General features: G+C 31.7%; 1 protein-coding gene across 1 annotated transcript in view; it reads right to left on the bottom strand.

Annotated features, from left to right (window-relative positions):
• The window catches only part of LOC149555152 (steroid 5-alpha-reductase DET2-like), a 62,330-nt gene extending 51,066 nt beyond the window's left edge, over positions 1–11,264 (bottom strand). The window contains exon 1 of the mRNA XM_089829189.1: positions 10,526–11,264. The gene's annotated coding sequence lies outside the window, so the exon portion shown is untranslated. The remainder of the gene's footprint in view (positions 1–10,525) is intronic.
• Positions 11,265–17,590: the final 6,326 nt, after the last annotated feature.

Below are 17,590 nucleotides of genomic sequence, written 5' to 3'. Positions count from 1 at the left end.
ATTGAGTTGCCAAGTATAGAGGTTTGGTTCAATCACTAAACTATTTTCTTCTTGGTCCACCTAGATCTAGGAAAACTACATTGCTAACAGCTTTGGCTGGAAGACCTGATCGCTGTCTCAGGGTAGCTTGAAGCTCTACTTGTTTTATAGAGCATTGAGACTCTATTTGTTGTTTAGAGAAGCTCTGCTCATTCAGACTTATTCAAATGTTTACATACATTTATTGTCTTCATTTGGTCCCATATTAATGCTAAGCTGATGTTGGTGATGACAACAACTTGTATCTTTTTATCTATTTCTCACAGAGAAAGCAATCGTATGCATTTCTATAGATGCCAGAACCGTGACCTGCAAGGGACACTTGTTAACAGTGTTTGTACCTCAAAGAACTTCTACTTACATTAGCCTGCGAGATTTGCACAATGTGGAAATGACTGCAAGGGAAACACTAGATTTCTCTAGACGATGTCAAGGATTCAAGTCAAGATATGGTGGGTTTTTGTGCAAGCATTGTGTTTCTCTCAATCTTGTAAGCATATTCCATACTAATATTTTTGTTCTTTGCATACCCACTGCAAGAAGTTTTGAGACATGAGAAGGAAGTAGGCATCAAACTAGATCCATTTATAGATGTATTTATGAAGGCAAGTACTTCTCCCAGAGCATGGGCTTTATTAAATGTTGCTCAATAAATTGTTTGCTTTATGGTTTCAGCCACTTATTGCACATTGAAAGTTGCACAATGGCTGCAGGAAACAACAATTGAAGGGCAGAAGACTAGCCTTGTCACAGACTATCCATTGAGGATTTGTCTTAAAAAATTCTATATCAAGAGGTACAAATTCTTTCAATGTTTTGAATTTTAGATTATTCATCTAGTTAACCGGACCCTTATGTGTTGTAGCTTCTAGGACTAAATATTTGTGCTAACACAATGATAGGAAATCAAATTTTTTGCTTTGACTTTTATGGAATTTGGAAAGAAAGCTTTTAAAAAGAAATTGATTTTGGATAATATTGTGACAACTACCAAATGATTCATTATGCTGAAATGAACATGTTTCCCCAAATTTACTTTTCAAAATTCATTCTAATGTGGAATAGATGAGTTCTACATTTGTACGGCTCATCAATATCTTTTGGTTGGGGAGTTTATTTAGCAATGGACATTGTTTGCTGGAACTCTTTTGTTTTAATCCTGCATTGAAAAAGTGATATGTTGTTTTTCCTTTTGTTTGTGGTGGAGCTTAGGATTCTCAATTTCCTTGTGTATCTATTTCACTGATCCAACAAAGGACCCCAAGGATTATCTTCCTAAGCACTCCAAGATAATGCTTCTTTACATCCTTTCAAAATCTATCTGAATGCATGTAATATACTCCTTTTGCAGTCTTTCCAGCATATTTCCAGCTTCTAGGACACTTCTGTCATTCCCAAATTATGATTCCAAATCTAGATGATCTCCATCTTTGACGAATTGTAACCATGAGCTCTCCCCTCCTTCTAGATAGGCTTGGCAGCCCAATATCCCTAATAGTAGATACACAGGAACATTATATTTGTAATTCATTTGAACCAGACAGTATTACAAAATCTAAATTAATAATTTTATTGACAAGAATTCAGTAATAGTAACTTCAGCTCTGTAGGAAGTGAAGGCTCAACCATAAATAACTATGAAAGCGTTATAGAGGTAACAGAGTTTTAATGATTACATTTCAAGGCCAAATTTTCTAGAGTACAAAATTGTTTGTATTGTAGTATCAATTTTGATGACATTTGAGTGTAAACTGTCCATACCAGTCACAAGACCTATTTTTAGTTTGGATCTTAGTAAAGAGAGTCAACAAGATTCTTATAATATGCCATCCAGTATCTTGCTTCTTAGCTCCTTATTACTTCCCATAATGAATCAAGGTATTAAACATGATCAACTTAATTTTACGTTGGTATTACTCAACATGCAAGAATTGTGAAATATGACATTACAAAAGGAGGTTGAAAATGATATTTGAAGTTTCACAAAAGCAAGCTGGGAAAATCACCGTCAAGCCAATTACACTAATTCTGTGATCGCAGATAAATTTCTAGAAAGCATACTTTTAAAGATTTCTGAATATGAGATGTTCGATTGGACAGTAGTTTTTTTTTTTTGGAAGGAATTTTTACCTAGGTTAGTTGAAATTTTTGCCATCTAAAGAAGTTTTGACAGGTTGTGCAACAATAATGTCTAATTCAGCATACTCAGAGTTAGATTTCGATTCTTCATCACCCCCTCATTGTAATTGGTTTCTTATGTCAAAAGAGATACATGTAATTCAGCATACTAGTGCACATGGACGAAATCCTCAGTGTCATTTGCAACAAATTGGCTGTACTTGACAAAGGGTTCAAATGGCATAGATTTAAAGATAGCCAAGAAGGTGTAGCCTTGGGCTTCTCTGGGCAAAATACAAAGCCATCTTGGGCATTTACTGGGCCTGGTTGGTAGAGATGGTTCTGAAAAAACCCAGTAACTTAGGTTTTTGTTTTAGAAGTGCTAATTCAATTAAATAGAAACAACATTCCAATTAGTCTAAATCTATCACTGTTCTCTGTCATAAAGCAACAACAACTTTCTAGGCTCTACAATCTTATTTTGTGAAGTAGCTTAGAGTTAAAATGGCGAGGTGGTTTAATTTTTTGAGTAACACCAGCAATGGAGGAATTACTTTAGTGATTTTGGTCATTAGTGTTATGATTAGAATTATTCTTGTCTAATATTATTTGAGGTCTTGGCAAAACTTGGCAGTCCCAGCAGAAGCTATCGCCTGACTTATTAATGTAGTCAAGGGATTTAATTTAGATGTAAAATATATCTTTTCCACTAACTATTAATATGGAAAGCATGAATCTACCTCAAATCAAAAAAAATCATTTTCTTCAAAAAATGATATCAGTGTAAGATTCTCCATTTCTGAGATAACTATATGACCTTGATCATCTCATTAAGCTAGACATTTGATTTGATACAATGAATTAATAGGATAGCTTTACCATCCTTTCCATAGCTAGAGATATACTTTGGATTCATGTTTTGCATCAATTGGTTTGGAAGTCTGAGAAAGAAAAAATTATTACAGTTTTTTAAAGTTCAAATTTTCTTCTTTTTTTTTTCAAATATAATTGATTTGTAGCATTCTAATTGACGAGTTTGGACTTCTTTAAAAAAATAGTCAATTTGATGTTATCTAGCACGAAATTAAACTGTTCACCAAATTTTAAATTTTATATGCACACTATTATATATATTACACACAATTTACCTAGAAGGCAACCGATCAAATCATTAATATAGTTATAAAGTTTTCTTTCATTTTTTATATAACACTGATAGACCTACACAGTAGCATACAGAATGTGGAGACATCCAGGACACTCAAATAGCAAGTAGACGACTGAAATTGGCAATCCTGCCCCATTAAGGAAAACAAAAGGCAGAACCAATCACATACTATAATCAACAACAATCTCAATTACTCAGTCACATTGAATATTGTAGTGGATAGGAAAGCATGCATGGCATTGCAATTACATCGTAAATTCAATACCATAATCGATGAGAAATGTTCATTGGAACCAAATACTACCATTAAATCTCATGGCATGGGATGCCTTCTGCCTGTCTACTGCTCTGGAATTCCAGTCAACAATATTCAATACCATAATCAATGAGAAATGTTCATTGGAACCAAATACTAACATTAAATCTCATGGCATGGGATGCCTGCTGCCTGTCTACTGCTCTGGAATTCCAGTCAACAATCAATAGACTCTCTGTAGATGTATTGCTCACATGTAATCGCCAAAGTCAAGGGACGTGCATCACTTTTTTCTCTCTATTCAATTATGTACTTAATTCCAGAAGGAAAATTGAAGAGTACTTAAAGCTTTAAATAGGTCTGTTCAATTAGGTCCATGCCCTGCTCCTTTTCATTAGAGTTCTTTCAGGTGCAATATGATCTGTGTTTTCCTTATATGAGTTTTTCTCTAATTATACTGGGAGGTGCTTGTACTACAATGCAAATCACAGTTGAATAATTAATCTGTGCTGTGGAGTTCATATTGTTCTGTTTATGTTAGTGTTATCTTTCATAGTTGTGACTACTCTGTATCCTAAATGTTGTATCCATAGGCCACAACTAATGGGGTAATCATTGGTCATCTCTGCGTTATTATAGTTTAACAGTAGCAAGCAAATTGATAATGTTGAGTGGATCAGAAATTGAAGTGCAAAAACAATTCAATGATATCATAGTACATCTTATTTTTCATACAATATTTGGAAGATTTTTTCAAAGGGAAGGCATATATTTTAAATGCAAACCAAATAGAAGATTCCTGCAGTTGAATCACTTTGTAGTATTTATATTCCATGTTTCAGGTGACAAACTTCAATGAGTGTAGAATTTTCAATCTTAAAATGTACAACTCATATATATGAGACCATTTTGTATTTATAGTTTGTTAGGGCAAAACTTACTTTAGATTATGTAAAAGAATTCATCAATAATTCAAATTTAACTTTTATTATTTGTTTGTTCAGTTTTTCCTCTTTTTTCTTGATCAATACTAGATTTGTGGACAACACATTTGCTAATACAGTCCATTTAAATGAATTAGCAATGTAACTGTCAAATTCATAGCAATGCATGCATTTCTGAAGATTGTATCTATTCTCATTTGAGGGCATATAAAGAGGTGGACTCTACTGTTTTCCAAAGCATCAACACTTTGCATCATACTCCAACCTTCTCCTGTGCCTTCCAGAAACTCCTAAATATATTAGAACTTGCAGGTTGCACATGAGCTTTCTCACCGCCACAGAAAAGTGCCCAATTGAGGAGTAGGGCTCTTCTCTTTAGTTGAGGTACCTATAAATTCCCTCCTTCCTATTTGGATGAAAACTTCGCATTCAAGCATGAAACTTCTGCTATCTTCGGCAGGGACTTGGCTGCCCTGCAGCTCTTGTTAAATAATGGGGAAACGTCAATCCCATTACACAAAAGTGCAGTCTCTCGATTTCGTGGTTGGATATTCAAAGAAATTGAACCATGAATCTGGAAAAGTGCAGCAAGACATTGAAGATGGTGAAGGAAAGCATTCACTAGAGTGGTTAAAGATGTTAATTAAAGACAATCTTTTAATTTTGTCTTTAATACATTTAATACTTGTTTTATATTTAAATTATATTTTCTAATTTTTAATTAGCTCAAGTTAAAGACAATGCCTAAAATCAGATTTCTTAAACATAACTTTTCATTTCCTCCTCTTTCGCGGGCACTCAACTCATTCTTCTTCTGTTCTGAACAACTTCTAAGCCACCGATAAATCATGGAATTGCAGTTATCAACGACAGAGTTGGTTCAGTTTGGTTTTTGGATCTTAAGGACGTTTATGCCACAGAAACATTATATTTTCAATTTTCTACAGGGTATATGCTCCACAAACACTATATTATGGATTTTCTATACTCTAGCCATTTTGATTCTATCTGCAAACTCTTCAATTGGGTTGGACAGAAACCCAGATCTGCAGTGCAAACAGGTAATCTGTTTCCCGATCTAAATACGCATGCTGATATCTTGTTTTTCTCGCATATCTGTTCTTCTAGGAATTCATAGGCTGTATTTTCCAACACTATCACCCATACACAGTGCAGACCAATAATGTGGAAATAACTTAAGTAGAAGTCACTTGAGTATATGTCAGAAATTTTTGAAATTATATCAAAATAGATAGTATCTTGTTCTCTTCTAAGATTATAAATTTTAAAAACAATATGTTTGCAAATTGCCACAGAGCACAAAATTCCCTAAACTGGTGGAGAAACTTTCAATGCTCCAAGACCAGCTCGAAGCTTATATCTATATACGAGGAGCTCCCATTTAATAGATATAGATCTATTTTACTTCAGTAACTTGTACTTTCTATTTCTGTAGTACTGTTCTTAGAATTAAAGAAAGGATGCAAGCCCCTTTATGGAGCCTACTATGAAAAATCCAATTAGTTGAACTTGAACTTCTCAATTTCTCTCTATAAATAAAGTTCTAGCTTTTAGTTTTCAAAGATTCTAGCCATCCCTGCCAAATGGTAGGGATTTACTAATGCAATATCAATTCAAATTTTTGTACAGTTCTTAGGACTTCATACATATATCAAAATCTAATGCACGCTTGAACTATTGTGATCTGTTTATATATATATATCAATTTTCGTACTTAAATCTGTAGTACACTGCAAGAGAAAAGTATGAAGAAAACATAATGTTGTGGGGAGTTATGAAGAAGATAGCATCAAAAGTTTCAAATTATGTAGAAAAGCTCTTACATTTTGATCAAGAACTTCTTGAAAATATTTTGTATGTATTTGTCACAAGGGGCTTTTCAGGAAGATCACTTGAAGCAATTACTAATATCACTTGAAGCAATTACTAATATGGACTATGAGAATATGTTTATGGACAAATTTAAGTACAAATAGGTTTATTTAAAGTTTAAAGTATCATAGAAACCTTGCTATGAATAAGAAACTCGCAAAGTACAAATTCCAAGAAGAGAACAGGCAATGGCTTATAAAGATCAACAAGGCTGGATTAAATATCTACTTATATTGATTGTGGAGTGTGAAGAGAAATGCTTCCATGCTGAGATTCCACATGCATTACATGTCACCAATAGACCTCTTGTTTAGATTAAGCAAGGTTCTCAGATACTATTACCTCTTGAATCAATGTGCGCATATAAGGGGGTCATTGAAAAGAGTAAATGCATCCAACCCTTTGCACAATCACTTTGTCGTTGCTACACTTTCAAGGGTGACGTTGAATCCATAAAATTATGTTGTTCCAATTCCAATCAATTGTTAGATTGCAAGTGTTCTAATCTTACATATTATAGTATACTCTATGTGGATTATGAAGATAATAGGATAAAGAAACGTCTTTAGAGTGTAGATCCACATAGCTTCCCATCTCTGAAGAAACTCTAAAAATAGAAATAAAGTTATATTATGTGTCTGTATGCAAAAACAATTAATTGAGTATTGCAGTTGAAAATCCAGACCTGGTCTAGAACTAATCGATCTCCTGTCCTTTCAATTGGTCGAACTAATCGATCTCCTGTCCTTTCAATTGGTCGGGGTCCCTCAGTGTTCTGCGGATTCACCACTGATTGAATCAGTTTCCTATAAACCCATAATTATTCACCATCTCCTAATGAATCACCATGACTGACCAAGACTATTGTTAGCGTTCTTACATCTAAGCCTAAAGGTTATACAAGTTTGATATGTTTGTAAGTACCTTTTTTTGTGACGCATCTAGGTATGGCTATCCTAAAATGATTGATAGCAGAGGCCGCTCCAAGCACTGGAAGAGGAGAAGGTAATTATTTTTTTGACTATCCCATTGGATGCTTTGCTCAAATATCTAGACTTTGCGATGTTATGTAGGATGCTCTAATTTCCAGCAAGTTCTCCCAAGATGGGTCTGTGAACCTATTTTTTTAACTTGAAATAGATTTTTATCTTTTCTTTGGTTTCTAATTATTGGACACGAAGTAAAAAAATATTCCAAAGTGATTTTTACTCCTAATATACTGCGTGGTGATGTCCTAATTTAGGTGTAGATGTTCTTGGTCAAAGCATTGCAATTCTCCTGTCTAAGAACATCAAAGCATTGCAATTCTCATGTCTGTCTTTCTGATTTCTCTTCAATTCTCTAGATATGTAAAAGGGGCATGTAATGAGCTATAACTATGGCTTTTTAGAAAATGAAGAAATTAGTTACACAGGGGAATGTTTGCAGACGAAAATGAAGCATGGCTTTAAGTTTTTCATGCGTTAGTAAAGAAATTGTCTCCTCTTGCATCACTCTCCCCTATGCGCATCATCACCATCTTCCTCAATGCTCGTGCTCTTCCTATTTTCCTCTTGCCCAAATATATTGTCTCTGGACTTTAGATTTTGTACTTTAGATTCTGTCTAAAACTATATAGCCTTACCCGTCCCTAGATGTTCTTTCAGTCATTGATATTTCATCTCACATCAGAGAAATTGACACTGTTTAGGAGAGGGAAAGACACACTAAAGTGGATGAAAATCAAAGTACAAATCTATAGAAATTTGGATACAAATAATAATTTTTTAGAGACATGCTATGTGTGTAAAAGGAGGATTATGATTTACATGCAACGTATGCCAAGGAGGAAGTGATTTAAAAATGAAATATATTAATTTAATATAATATAAGGTTGCCACTAAAGTCTACAGGCAACCAGCACAAGTAGATGACCACACAACTCAAGCATGCAACCATGTAGCTCAAGCCGTCAACCAAGCGGCTCAAGTAGAGAACGTAGCTCAAGCACACAACCAAGTAGCTCAAGCCGTCAACGTAGCTCAAGCAAATAGCCAACTAGCTCAAACAAACAAACAAGAAGCCCAACTAGAAAACCAAGGAATTCAACCAAGTAACCAAGTAGCTCACCTAGACAACCAAGTACTTGATGAAGATCTAATGAATAATAAATACCTTGATACACATTTCATTCCAATTCTCTATTTCTTAAAGTGAACCTCCAAAATCCATACGACCTTGATCATCAACCTTTGACATCAATGACAAAATATTCAACAAATATTGTCATTTTTTTATTATCCCTGTTCTGAGATACTACAATTGTGTAGTGTTGATAGTGTGTCTCGCAAGGTTCTTGAGGATAATTGGTAATGTCTTGGTTCCTAGGAAGAATGGTGTATTCATGAATAGTTGAGAATGTATCAATTCATATGTATTAATGAATACTAAGGAAATCCAAGGATATATTCAATTAGGTGTTTCCTTCATGGTTTGTGATATTTGGGTGGTTGTTTGTCCCAAACTTGTACCATTGTTCCTACATCTGTTCAGAGTGATGTAATAAGGGGATATTTTAAAACATATTACATTAATAGTTAATTAATTGAGTAAGGTTGTTGTAATTAGTTATTTGTTAGATAGAGAAGTTTTTGGTGGCTAGGTTGTTGGTTCTGTGGGAAAATGACTTTATAAAGCCATTCCTTGAAATGTTTTGTTCAATATATCATATTCCATCATTATATTATTACATAATTTATCGCTTCGATCATATTGTAATCAATTCTTATGCATTGTGTGATGAATTATAATATATCCTTATGCTTGATTGCTACATAAACTATATTTTTGAGTGCTATGAAGTTTGATTGTCTTTGTTTAAAATTAGAAGATTAAACTTATGAATATTAATTTAACATTAAAAAATCTCTACAGCATGGCTGATTTCACATGTTTCTACATATGATTATACCATTTCAGTAAAGTCATTACGCACTCAAATTTCTATCTATGCGAATTTTGAAAAACCTCGTGCATATGAAGCAAGGGAGGAAAATTAGCAGTTCTGATTTGATAAACAAACTTTGCTTTTTTTTGGCATTATCACGTTATTCGAAATGTTAGCAGGTATTCTTGGTTTCGCCAGGATGAAAATTTGCATAAATAATTTTTTTTTCAATTATCATAGTTCACAATCTTCATCAATAATAAAGTCTGTTGTTGCCGATGAAGCTATAGATAAATGTCTTCGACCTTGGATGTTAAGATCCTATTTTCAATCCTGACAAAGATGTGGCTTGGTATTCCTGTTAATGAGGAAATAGTGATTTATTAGCATTATGGATGAAAAATATCCCCATGGTTGTTTCAAACTCATTTCATGTATAATGCACTCCATTGCTGAATGGTATCCAATAATTTGATTCAAAGAATTTCCATATCTTAAATAATAGTATTTTAAGATAGCAGAGAGTTTGTGGTCTTACTGTTTTCTGTCCACCCTGAAGTGTTGATATACAAATTACATACGTAGTTATTACAAGAAGCATTCTTTATCATTTAGAAGGACTCTGGAAATATCACGTCAGTTATTCAAAATAATTGTTGTGAGGCAATAGTTTCCTACATATTGTTTTGTATTGGTGAATGTTTATTATAATCCTCTTTTAGCCAAAAATAACTCTTAAGATGATGCATCATAGTCTCATATGCAACATAGGTACAGACAATTATGTTGCCAACTGCTTAACATTACTCCTAAATTCCTAAATATATAGCTATGTGACTTGTGAATTAGCAAAAATGCTAAATGGTGTTCTTAAATTTTGTCATCTTAAAACAAATCTTGAACCAGGGAAATTCATCTATTTTAAAAGGAAGACCATTATAGAAGAAGGGTAGGTTATAATTTCAATTTCCTAAATAAGTTTAAATATGAGCTTTAACAAATATATATATGAAATAAAAAATATGAGCTATACAAGTACAAGTAAAACCAATTGAATACATTTTAAAACAAGTGAAATTAGGCACTCAGATATTACTCCCGAGTCCCTACAACACCAGAAGATAGGTTGAAGACCACCAACAAACAATAGAAATACACATTATACAAGGGAGAGACAGTACCTCAAAATATCAACATCAAAACTTAAAATTTCACAATGCCTTCGCCGATCAAAATTGTGAGTTTCTTATTACTTGCTATCCATGGAGAAGAAGGTTCGACAAAAGGATCTCATCTTCGACTAGCATAAGTTGTCAGCGTGGGTGATGCATCTTTTGTTGATTGTTCCCTAGCATGGAAAAGTTTTTAACTTTTGCAGTAGGACCAGTTACATGATATTCTTCACAAAAATCACTCAGCCTTTTCCTTAACTTTTGCGTTGCTTCGCGATGCTCAGAACGTGAGTTAGCTTGAAGCAACTCTGATTGTATTACCCTTTGAAATATGCTTCTGCACAATTCTGGGCTGAAAAGTAGTATTCCAAATTCTATACCAAGTGGAACCCACTCACATTTTGCAATCTAGGTGTCCTCTGCATGCAACCGAAGTCATTCTCTTTTCTCCAGCTGTTTCTGTGCTCTGTAGTTGACCATAATCCTAGGCTTAAAGTTTATAATTTGGCAACGCCTGTTAAAATTGTACGTACCTCACAAGGAGTTCATTCTCTCTCATCTGCAAAAACCCTAACTTCAAGACTGTAATCTTGATTTTCGCGTCTTCTCTTCCGTTGAAACCTGTGAAAGATCTGCACAGTCAAGGGTAATTGTCGATCATTTTGTTCAATTAAAAATGAAGAAATATTGAAATTGGATATTGACGGAGAGCAATGAAGTATTCCTATTGGGCGTAGAGAAGAGCATTAATCACGGGTTAAGTTCTCTGCAGCGGTACTCGGTCATGCCGCTCCCGGTTTTGGAAATATTATGTACCAACAGAACAGGCACTTTGATATTTTTAGATCAATCTTGTTCGTCTATAATAAGTTCTTTTTATTTTGTTGCATGTCTTTAATAGATTATATGATTTTTGTATTACATGCAACCATTAACTTGCTTAATCATTTTTTATATATGTTTATTTTAAGTCCCACTTTCAAATTTGTAGCACATTTTAAAAAATAGATTTTTCAAATTTATACAATATCTTATACTTTTTAAAAAATATTTGGTCACTAAGTTTCAAAATACGATTTGAAATAGATGAGTGTTAATCATTATGAATTGTAATCAATACTGAATTAATGATTTAAAAAATTATAAAATAATGTTTATTTAATTTTTTTAAATAAAATAATATTTATAATAAAACTATTTATCACTTTTTTATACAAACATGAAAATAAATTTTCATTTAAATCAATAAAGTAGTTGCCGAATCTATACAATATTCAAAATTTGGTAGACCATGGACTGAAATCCACCTTTCTTGAGTCACTTCTCCTTGTACGGGAGGTCGATACAAATAGTAAACATTTTTAAACATGTTCTTGTTAGATATTACACTCAAAAAAATATGATTATTCCAAACAGTGGCCCACTTAACTCCAAAAAAATGATTTGGTGAACTTCCTATCCGCCTCCACACGTCTCTACTTGAGTCGTATTTCATCACTCCATTTGCTTCAAAAGAATATAAATCCCCAAAAGCAACCAATAAATACCCTGCGTGCCATATTTTTGTACGCTTCATCTTATTCCATGCTCGAGTCTTTGTATTAAAGACTGCAACATTGTTTGAAACATCTATCACATACAAATTTCCATCAACAAAAATGCTATTTGAGGAATACATCCACGACCACGACCTCGACGCCTTCTTAAGAGGGAGAGACTCCCACTTTTGTCCCTCTATATCGTACACTATTGTTTTCACTGTGTCAAAATCTACATCACTCACATATATATGTCCATTTGGAGATGTCGAACATGTATAGAAATATTTAACTTTAGGCACATCAGCTACCTAAACCCAAACAATATATGCACACATAAATCAGTCAATAAGGTGATAGCAATTCTCTAACAAGTAATAATATTAAAATAACGAATACACAAAACTATGTATGTAAAATACCTTTAACCAAATATTAGAAGAAAAATCATAGCTCATAATTTTGTCTTTCTGCATAGAAATAAGGCTCTGATTGACAGCGAAAATAGCCAAAATTGTTGAACGTGTAGAAATATAACCCATAGTCTTCCATGTTGCATCTTGTTGAGGATCGCATATACACACTTCATAAGTATAACCCACCTCCAGATCTAGTGTTTTTCTAACCACAAATATAACCTCCTCATTTAATTTTAATCGTCTTCTATCTCGATAAAAGAAATGACTTTCAACCATAGTCTTCCAACTTTTGGAAACTTGTCTCAGCTTATCATGATATATGAATGGCACCCTTAACAAGCATTCTCTGCCTATTTCAATAGGAAGACCTGGAATAATCTGCTCCATTTTCTATGAATTTGTGCCTTCTACCCTTCTTTTGTAGAGCAACTTGTCTTGGCGCACAAGTTTTCAATTCACTAAATATAGAAATACACACAAAATTCATTCTAAGGGGTGGTTAAGTATTTTATTTTTCAAAAAATAAATAATTGTCGAATTGGAATAGTAATTTGTTTCTTTAACTATTGCATGAGTTTTAACATTGAAAAAATCTTAATTTTAAAGACATAATAAAGTAATAGTTGATCAAGTAGTGGAAAGGAAAATAATTCAAGATTAATTATTTAACCAAAATTTTATACATGCAAAATGCAAAGGTTAAATTAGAAAGAAAATATGTAAAACAATGATTATAAAGAAATTTAATTTGAGTCAAAGAAAAGATATCCACAAACATGTACGATTGGTTTAATTTGAATTATAAAGATTATTAGAATTAGTTGTGAGCCAAATTTAATATTATAAATGAGAAGTACTTTTTGACTATCGCATGAGCTTTAACATTGAAAAACATTAATTTTTAAAAGTAATTGTTGTAGTTTAGTGATCAATTAGTGGAAAGGGAAATAATTCAAGATTAAGTATTTAACCAAATTTTTATACATGCAAGGTTATATATATATATATACAACAATGATCATAAAGGAATTTAATTTGAGTCAAAGTAACAATATCCATAGACATGACCAATTAGTTTGTTTTAAATTATAAAGATAATTAACATTAATTCTAATTTAAAAACTATTAGAAATCTTCAAAGTTCACAAGAAACTATGGGCATGTCATGTGAAGCACATGCCAAGTAACCCATCACCATGAACTTCGCCTCGAAATTAAGGTAAGTTCAGAATTTTTTTTCAAAAAAATATTTCATTCATTTTATTTTTAATTTAATAAAAATATTAATTGAAACTTTTTATATTATTAGGTATATCTATTCATTTTTAAATTAAAACTTGATTTTTCATTTTGAAATAACAATTAAATCTATTTATAAGATCAATAAAAAATAAAAACTATCTAAAATTTTATTTGACCAATAAATTTATTTTATTATATAAACATCATTTGTAATATTTATTTAAATAGTTATTAAAGTTTTTATTAGTTGTGTTTTAACATTTTTGGTAACTTTAATCTCATATGTAATTTTGGTAACTTTATTTCTCACACTTATGATCTATCACGAAGATGAGAGAATGTAAAAATAATAAAAATATAATTATAAATTTGGAATAATAATAAAAATATAATTATAATTTTGGAATAATAATAAAAATATAAACTAAACAATAAAATATAACTTACACTAAACTATATTCCTATTACAAATCAAATAAAATTAGCAATCGCATGCTTTTGTGCTTGCAATGATAAGCCAATAGGTGCTCAATATTATAACTAGCAATTGCACACTTTTGTGCTTGCAACAATAAGTCGATAGGTGTTCGATAATATAATTATTTTTTAAGATATAATCTTATTTGAATTAGATTATTAATAATTTTCAATTTAAAATAAAATAATTTTTAATAAAATATTTTAAATAGATTAATAAATATTATTTATTTAAATTCAATTTATAAAAATCATTTTTTAAAATCCCATCAAAAAGTCTATTATAAAAAATTAATAAGAGAAATATGGAAAAATAGCAATGTCTCTAACAAATATTATATTTGACTAAATAAATTATAGAAACTAAAAAATAATATTTAAAAAAATTTAAACTCGTAAAAAAAAATTAAAAACTAAAACTTAAATCAATTTTAAAAATCAAAAGTTAAATAAATACAAATACAACATAAGCTAATCACAAGTAATTATTTTTAAAATAAATAGGAAAATAAAAATAATAGCTAAAAGTAAAAATTTTAAATATAATCTTATGTGAACAAATTAGATTATTAATAATTTTTAATTTAAATAACATAATATTTACGAAAATATTTTAAATAGATTAATAAATATTATTTATTTAAATTTATTTTAATAAATATGAAAAAAAAATCATTTAAAAAATCCCATCAAAAAATCTATTATGAAAAAACAATAAGAGAAATATGCAAAAAAAAAAAAAAGTCTCTAACAAGTATTATATTGACTAAATAAATTATAGAAACTAAAATATAATATTTAAAGAACTAAACTAATATAAATAACAAATTAAAATAATTTAAAAACTAAAATCTAAATCAATTTTAAAAATCAAAAGTTAAATAAATAGAGATCACAATAATTGGAGATCACAAGTAATTAATTTTTTAAATAAATAAAAATAGAAATAGAAAAAATAATAGTTAAAAATGGAGATAACAATTAATAAATATCAAAACAAGAGTTAAAAGTGGAGTAAGATAATAATAATAAATGACCGATAAATAATTAATGGGAAGGATTTACAAATTTTTAGTCAAATTGACAACTTTTCCGTCAAAATTTCAATTTCAGGGAACAAATTTTTCACAAATAGCCTATCAACTAAATTATTTTTTAAGATATAATCTTATGTGAATTAGATTATTAATAATTTCCAATTTAAATAAAATAATATTTTAAATAGATTAATAAATATTATTTATTTAAATTTAATTTATGAAATATGAAAAAAAATCCTTTAAAAAAACTCCAACAAAAAATCTATTATGAAAAATTAACAAGAGAAATAAAAATAATAATATGAAAAATTAACAATGTCTCTAAAAAATATTATATTTGACTTAAAAAAATATAAAAACTAAAAAATTATATTTAATACAATCTAAACTAATATAAAAAATAAAGGTGTTGGAATGCGAATATTCTAAATGTGATGGAGCAGAGCGAATTAGGAGTGTGAATTTAGTAGAGCGTATTTAGTTTTTTCGATTTCCTATGCCAGAAAGGTGGCGATGAAAAAGAATGGGATCGACGGCAATGGACACCTGGGTGTCCCCAAGTGTACAACCTTCCTAGGTGATATCTCCTCCCTTAATCTCCCCTTTAATTCTAACACCCTTGCAGGCACCTCATTTAACCCCTCACAGCATCCTATACCTCCATCTACGGCTAATGCGTCTACTAGCATTAATGGAGATCCCCACTCAGCTGCTAACAATTTATTCAAAGCAAGAACATTCTCAGAGGCAGTTTCCAATTCAGTAGGTGGAATCAATGATCAAGCTAGGTTTGTTGTTACTAGCCCTGAAAACAATGAGGTCACCTAGAATGGTAAGAACTCTCTGGCTTCCTCGGCTCCTTTTTCTTTGATTCCTAATTCAGAGATGATTGCTGAAATAGTTAAAGAAAAAAGTAGGCTTAAGGACACTGCTATTTTTTTTTTTTTGGTTGAAGTTGAAAAGTGTCCTCCCCACAAAATTTTGGATGACTAGTTCCATAATTTTTGGAATGTTAAATTAGGGTTTCATATTTCATTCTGCAAACAGATTCAAAAGGGATTATTTGTCATTTTTTTTGCTAACCATGAAGCCCAACAAGAGGTTTTGAAAAAACAATATTGGACGATTGGGTTGACATTCTTCTGCACATTAGCTTGGACCCCTAAAGCCGTCCATGAGAAAGTTTTGGCCTTCTTAGCGCCGAGATGGATTCTTGTGAAAAACATTCCTCCCTTTCTTTGGCACTTTTTGCCACAATTGTTGGATAATTTGGGAAAAATTGTCAAGATGGATGAAATTGTTAGATTAGATCCTCACATGGATGCTAGGGTCCTTATATCACTTCTCCCTTGCAAATAAATTCCTACTTAGATTAATATTAATGCGCTTAATGAACTTTTATTTGCTCCATTGAAGTTTTAGGGGGCTTGAATGCTTGCTTTCTGTGTAGGAAGGAGGGTCATCATAGAAAAGATTGCCCCATCATTAATAAACCTTCTGCTAAGCCTAACAGTAACATTAATTCTCCTCGCAATCACCCATTGCCAGTTAACCCCCCTGTTGGTTCCACATCTGATAGTCAACATGCTAAGAAAGCTCCAATTTCTTTTGGTAATACCTAGATTGGGACCGCTCTCAATTTAAATTTATCTCCCTCTTCAGAGGCTTTGTCAAGGCCTAAATTAGATGAAGAATTTGCGTTGCTCATAAATCAAAAAAAGAGGAAGGGGATTACCTTGGGTAACCCTAAACCCAAAAATCTTAATGTTACTCCCAAGTCTCCTCCCACCATGAATCCTCCTCCAAGTATGGACATGATTGAATGTCCTACTCTTGCTATTGACACTGTCAAACCCACTTTGAACTTGCCAAAGTTACCACCAAAAGTGTTTAAGGAAATTGATGATGATTATATTTTCAAAGCTATCCCTACTACTAGGGTACCTTAGAATGATGTTAAAATGGACATGGAATTGTTTGTCTTTGATGAGACTTATAGGTTAGATGCCATCTCCACCAAAAGGCGTGGGAGACCACCAGGATCCAAGAACAATTCTGCTAATAAAAAAGCTAGGGATATTTCCAGCAATCCCACAAAACCCCTTTCAATGTGTCCCAATGAATTGCTTATCTTGGAATGTTAGGGGGCTTGAGTCTCCAGATAGAAAATATGTTGTTAAGCATGTTTTAAACTCTTTTAATTCTGTTGATTTATTTATGATGCAAGAAATTAAAGCTATTGGCTTCATGATTGATACCAACCTTAATTTTATTTGGAAAGATGCTATTAAGTTTTACTCCAATCACATTAGGGGTGAAGGTGGAATTGTTGTCCTTATCAATCCCAAGTGGGGGACG

Source organism: Cupressus sempervirens, chromosome 5 (assembly GCF_028749045.1).
Source record: "Cupressus sempervirens isolate cs-2001-9-10 chromosome 5, ASM2874904v1, whole genome shotgun sequence".
Classification (NCBI taxonomy): Eukaryota; Viridiplantae; Streptophyta; class Pinopsida; order Cupressales; family Cupressaceae; genus Cupressus; species Cupressus sempervirens.
This window is presented reverse-complemented; position numbering and strand designations above follow the sequence as displayed.